This window comes from Pipistrellus hanaki (genome assembly GCF_964339955.1).
Source record: "Pipistrellus hanaki genome assembly, chromosome: 12".
In the NCBI taxonomy this organism is placed as follows: Eukaryota; Metazoa; Chordata; class Mammalia; order Chiroptera; family Vespertilionidae; genus Pipistrellus; species Pipistrellus hanaki.
In genome coordinates, this window is record NC_140514.1 from 3,490,730 (window position 1) to 3,497,463 (window position 6,734).

A 6,734-nucleotide genomic window follows, 5' to 3' on the forward strand; every position below is an offset into this window, starting at 1 on the left:
GGAGACATGCTAAGTCTTGAAAACATGATGCCTTCGGCATCTTTTTATCTTCTTTTTATTGTGTCTAGCACAGACTATTCATTCACTCCAATCTTTGTCATCAACCCTCCATCCTCCATCCATCCACCCATCTATCCATCCACAATCTATCTATCCACCTATCCATCTACCATCCATCCCTCCTTCCATTCACCATTCTCCATACATCTTTCATCCACCACCCACCATCCATCATCCATCAATCCATCCATCCTCCATTCATCCTCCATCCACCATCCATCTTCCATCTACCACCCTCCATCCATTCATAGAATACTTAGTGAGCACAGACATTACCCTAGGGCAGTGGTCGGCAAACTGCAGCTTGAGAGCCATGGTTTGCCGTTCTGTTGACTAATGAGTTTGCCGACCACTGACCTAGACTCTCGATTCCAATGATTACAGGCTGTTGTTGTTCCTTGTGATTTAGCCCCTATCCCAGTGGTCAGCAAACTCATAAGTCAACAGAGCGGCAAACTGCGACCACTGCCCTAGGGTACCTCAGAGGCACACTGAATCCACTGGATGGCGGCCCAGAGACAAAATGCTTCTTGTCATCAATAAGCGAGCGTGGAGGGGCCTGTAGCTCCGTGTGGAGGGCGATCGCCTGCCGGCCCCTGTAGTGTGTAAGCCAGGATGGCCCGTGGATGATCGTAAGAAGCGGTTCAGCTGAAACCAGTTTGGCTCAGCGGTAGAGCATCGGTCTGCGGACTGAAGGGTCCCAGGTTCTATTCTGATCAAGGGCATGTACCTTGGTTGCGGGCACATCCCCAGTAGGGGGTGTGCAAGAGGCAGCTGGTCGATGTTTCTCTCTCATCGACGTTTCTAGCTCTCTATCTCTCTCCCTTCCTCTTTGTAAAAAATCAATAAAATATTTTTTTTTTAAAAAGAAGGGGTTCAATTGTTCACAGGGAGCTGGAGGAGAGAGCTCAGGGTCTTTCAAGTGGAGAGAGCTGATCTGGTGATCTCCATGTTGGGAAATTCTCAACATCCAATATCCTGATGTCTCGGGTCCTTAGTCACTCAAGTTCCTGAAAAACAACTTCCTCTCTGAGTGAGACTAGCTTGGCCCAGAAATGGCCCTTCCTTCTCCTCGGCCCCACATCCCTCACATCTGCTCCTTCCTGGCCAAAGGCTGCACGCCCCCCACCCCCACCCCCCGCCCCCATCCCACGGCCCGGCCAGTGTGCGCCTGGCTCACCACACACACAGCCCCCTTGTTCCAGGAATGCAGGCGGCTGCTTGGAGCCACTGCTGGAAATGGCCTCCCAACAGATGTGCCTTTAATTTGTTTCCGGGTCAGCGGCCCCCGTGCCCCGAGGAGGCCGCCTCCCAGGCAGGAGGCCCCAAAATAGCCCTGTGTGTGCGTCCCGGGACGGGGTTATCCATCACTGCCCGGCCTCTGCCCCCGGATGCCTCACGCTGGTGGCTGGCTCTAATCGGGCCACTTGATGTGGAGACGGGGAAGCTGGCCTGTCCCCTCGGGGGATGGCCCCTCAAAGAGCCGATTGTAACCACATGGAAGTGCGGCCCTCTGTCCGGGCCCGGGGTCAGCCAGCGCTCTCCTGAGCAGATCGGAGGAAGGAAGCAGGAGGGGTCTGCAAAGTTCCTACAGCAGAGCCCGCGCGCTGAGGTTGCTGCAGCGCATTCTTCACCCCGGATACAGTTAGTGAGCACCTACTGCATGCCCGGCTCTGCACCACACTCTCTGCGGGCATCCACGCCGATCCCCTGGTTCTCAGGGGAGCCCCGCAAGGCAGGCACAGCTGTTCACACGCGCAGATGGGAAAACCTGGCCTCAGAAAGCTGAGCTCTCCTCCCACCCAAGGACACCAAGAACGTTTGGAAAACAGGGGCTTTCCCGGAATAAGACTGCCTCCCGCCCTAACCGGTTTGGCTCAGTGGATAGAGCGTCGGCCTGCGGACTGAAGGGTCCCAGGTTCAATTCCGGTCAAGGGCATGTACGTGGGTTGCGGGCACATGCCCAGTGGGGAGTGTGCAGGAGGCAGCTGATCAATGTTTCTCTCTCAGCGACGTTTCTAACTATCCTTCTCCCTTCCTCTCTGTAAAAAAATCAATAAAATATATTATATATATATATATATATATATAAAGACTGCCTCATCTGGGACACAGCAGGCACTTACCACACCAGCATGCTCCCTCCATCCCAATAGTTGCCTGTAGAATAAGGATAACTGTCTAGCTGGATGGTTTTACGGTTAAAATCTGATAAGAACACCAAGAGCCTGGCTAGTGCGTGGTGCTCAGTGAGCAAACATAATGCTCAATAAGTAAATGCAGACACTGAAGATACGCACTAGAAGCTGTGCAGAGAGAGGGGTTGGTGCCCAGAGCCTCCCCAGGGGCAGATCACACAGCCCTTCTGCCTCTGTTTTCTCATCTGTGAAACGGGAGCAATGGAAACCACGTCCTCAGGCGCACGCAGGTGGTCAGCACGAGACTGCACCACGTGGGAAGAGGTTCCAGCTTATGTGTGACGGAGGGGAAAGTGAGGAAAAAGCACAGTGCTCACCCTCGGTCCCTCGGCCCTCCCGGGAAGTGTGTGCCGGGCTGAGTCCCCGTGTTAGACCACAGGCCGTTGTCCTCCGCTGCTGGGATGCCAGCCTCGGCGCCGTCAGTAGCTGTCAGTTCCCAAACCGCTCCAGACCCCGAGGGCTTTGTGGGCGCCCAGCACCTCATTGAACTCCATCCTCGCTCCAGCTCTCCGCTTTTATTCCCTTTCCTTGGGTCCGGATGAGGAGACGGAGGCGCAGAGGGTCAGAGAGGCTGGGTGACTTGTCCGAAGTCACACAGCTCCGGAGCGAGGGCAACAGGGACACTGTTCCCTGTGTCCCCGGGACCTCTGCCCTCCCAGAGCAGCCAGAGGCTTTGGGAGGAGGTGGGCCTGAGACTTCTCCTCTCCCCAACTCCTCCTGAGCCCTCTCCTGGGTGAGGGGCCACGTGCAGGGTCTTCCTGGCAGACCACCCCCACCCCCCTGTACCCCGAAGAGCCCCTACGAGGGCTGGCATCACCCCAGGTCCCCCAGGCAGGCCCGCCCTTCCCCCCCCCCCCCCCCAGAGGGTAGTCAGCTGCAGCCAATCTAGCCACAGGGGCTCCGGCAGCCGAGCTCCCCCTCCAACAAGCACCAGGCCCTGCTCGGAGACCTGTGATCTTCCTGCTTGAAATCACCTTTCATTTCCCTCAGGAATGAGCAAGCATTTAGAGGTTTGGTTTCAATTACACCTGGGGTGGGGGGGAAAAAAAAAGTTTGACACAAATTTCAAGCCAAATAAATTAGGAAGCCACAGAGCTGGAAATTCGCAGCGAGGGATGGGAAGCGGCTGACCTTGGCTCCCCGGGAGAGCGCAGACCACAGACCTGCGCCCCAGGCCGCCCTTCCTGGGCTCCCGTCTCCCCAGGGCCCCGGAGGCGTGGGCTCTGCTCCCACTGCTCCCCCGTGCCCAGCAGTCTGCTCCCCCTGCTCGGCCCCTCTTCCTCCAGGAAGCCCTCCTGGACTGCGCAGCCACCACGGACCCCTTTGCCTCTGAGCTCCTCTGGCCTGGTGCTGCAGGCGACGCCCCCAGGACAGAGAAGGACTCTCTGCACAGCCTTCCACCCACTGCTTCCACCTTCACTCGCCAGATGCTCGCACGTGGAAAACGGAGCCATCCTTCTCTCCCCTCGATGAAACGGACTTCCTTATCAAGCCCCACTGCTTCTCCTCCTTCCCTGCTGAGACGTCCTCCCCACTCCCCAGTCCCAGCAGCTACAGCGCCTCCTACGGGAAGTCTTCCTTGATTGCCCCAGGCCAGGCAGGGGGTACATTCTGGAGGGAGTCCAGGGTCCCAGCTTATCTGACTCCAAAACCTCTGGGCAGCCCTCTGCCCCCCATTGCCAGGGTCCGGCTGGAGATGTAGGCCCTGAGACCTCCCCACCCCCAACTCCACCATGGCTAACCCACACCCCCGGCCTGGGAAAAGGCAGCCGTCTGGGCAGACAGACACAAAGACAGGTGCTTTGTTGCATCTGCTGCCCTTCCTCTCCCTCTGCCTGGAGCATTTCCCTCCGCCTGGAGATCCTCTCCGATGGGTGTGGTCTGCCTGTCCCCTTCCCACCCAAGCCCAGCGCCTGCTGCGCAGGTTCTGGCTCCAGCTCTGTTTGGGGTCCTGGTCAGAGGTGGGAGCGCTGGTTACACTCTTTCTCCCACCGGCCTGGCGCTCCCTCACTGACAGGCGGCTGGCTCTTCTCCCTGGCCGAGCCTAGAACTGGTGCTCAGCCGAGACCTGACAAACGCTAACGCCGGCTCTGGCACCTGGCCCCGAGCAGGGCGCCATGGGTGCCGAGGCAAAGGCCCGGATCACTGCTCGTGACCGCGCCACCGGCGGATCACCTGGCCGGTACTCAGTGCTCCGTGTTAATCCCTGCAGCAGCCCTTCAGCTCAAGACGCTGGGACAGAGAGGAGTCAGTGCCCAGTGACACCTGGGGGGGAAATGGACACCAATTTCAAGCCAAATAAATTAGGAAGTCACCGAGCTGGGAATACAAAGTGAGGGATCTATTCAGAGCCTAGAAGGGGAAGCCGGTCTCAATGCCAGGGTCCTTGGCCTCCTACCCCAGCAGTCTCCCCTGCAGCCCAGGGCCCTCGCTGCTCCCGGGCTGTCTGGGACTGGCAGGAGGAGTGTGGGCAGCAGCACCCACAGGCCTTGGGAGGGCCCTGCAGACAGGCAGGTCCCTGGCACCAGCCGGGGCGTCCTGACTACCTTGTGGCTGAGGAGGCAGTGCAGGCGGTGTGACCAGGACCAAAGCCTGCCCCTCTCTGTGCGCACGCTCAGGGACCACAGCCTCGGGCAAGCTCAGAGGTCCTGAGAGGATGTGAAAGATGGCGTGGCTCTGGGGTTGAGCATCAACCTAGGAACCAGGAGGTCACGGTTCGATTCCCGGTCAGGGCACACAGGCCCGGGGTTGCAGGCTCCATCCCCAGTGTGGGACGGGCAGGAGGCAGCCGGTCCATGATTCTCTCTCATCATGGATATTTCTCTTTCTCTCCCTCTCCCTTCCTCTCTGAAATCAATCAAAATGTATTTTTTATAATAGAAAGAAAGAAAGAAAGTTGGAGAGCAAACTCAGGCTGCCCCACATTCACCAATTTTTCTGGCCCCAAAGCCCCTGCCCTCCCCGCGCGGTGGGCGTGGAAGTAACCTGCATACTGTTCCGGTGATGTCAGTGCTCGAGTCAGAATCAGAAACACATGCATGAGGGGCCTCGGGGGTTCAGTGAACCGGGAAATTACACCCTGAGGGGAACCCCCGGAGGGCCCATTGGAATCCCAGAGGTTCAGACCTCGCCTGTTTGGCATGGCTTGGCCTCAGCACACCCTGTCCCCTCCCCACCGCACCCCCACCCCCACCCCTACCCCACCCTCACCCTCACCCCCACCCGAGGGTAGTGGGCGCCCAGGGCTTTGAAATCATGTCAGAAACTGATTGGTACCCCAGAGGGCATAGCACAAAGCCAAACAGGGCGTCCAGTGTGGAAAGTGTGCCCACCTCTGTCCCTTCAGTCATGTATCCACGGCTCCCATAGGGGCTGGGCAGGCCGGAATGGTCACCCCCACCCTCCCCAGAGGGGACAGCAGCCAGAGAGCTCACAGGCCTTGGCCCAAGGTCACACCATCCATTCAATGCCACAGTCGCTCCTGTCACTGACTCAGCACCAGCTGAGACACTTTGAATGCTCCACTGGATTACATGTCACAGCCATCTCCAGAGGCAGAGTCACGTCCTCATTTTATCCATGTGTCAGATCTGGCCGCGGTCACCTGGCTGCACGCGCTGTCTCTGAAGACAGGGAGCGGGCGGAAAGGGGGCTGTTGTCCCCAGGGTGACAGGCCAGCCTCGGTGGTGAGAGCCAGGAAGGCCCGAGGGGAGGGAGCCACGCCTTCTGAGGGCTCCAGGCCGCCCGCCCTGGAAGCTCGCCCAGCCGCCTTCCGTCCCGGGAATCCCAGCGATGTTCAGCGGTGACCATGGTGACGTGTGGCGCTGGCCCCCGGCCGCCCCCGGGGTGAGGGTGGGCCCTGCGCCCCCCCATGGCGGGCAGGCTCCCGCGGGCTGTGCGTCCTTCAGGATGAATGGAGCCACAGTGAGAGAGCAGCCCGGCCTGGGTCCTGGTGGGCAGCGGAGGGAGCATAACCGCCTCATTGTCCGGGCACCCGTCACAGACACCCACGGGCCCCATGCAGGGAGCCAGCTCCCGGGAACGGCTGGCAGCCCCAGGCAGCCAGCCCCGGAGAGGAGCCCCGGGAGGCAGCCTCTCCCGTGGGGTTGCTGTGAGCCAGGCCCCCAGGGGAGGTGGCCCTGGCCTGGGCCTCTGCATGGAGACAAGTCTGCCATCTACAGGGGGTGCAGCGTTCATACCCTCACACCCTGGCGGGGGCACACTCCCTCCCAACAAACCTGTGTGCGCCCTCGGGCCCCATGCCCACCCACAAAGGCAGGAGGGCCAGGGATTCGCCCCGAGGTGCCCCCTGACACCGGCTCCCGAGCCTTCGTGGAACACGGGTAACATGATAACTTCACCTGAGAGTCTGAGGAGGCCTCCGGCCCCGCGGCCACGCCTGTCCCGTGACCTCAGTGGGTTCTCACAGCACCTGTTGGCATCGTTTCCATGTGCACCTGCCGCGGTTCAGCCAGG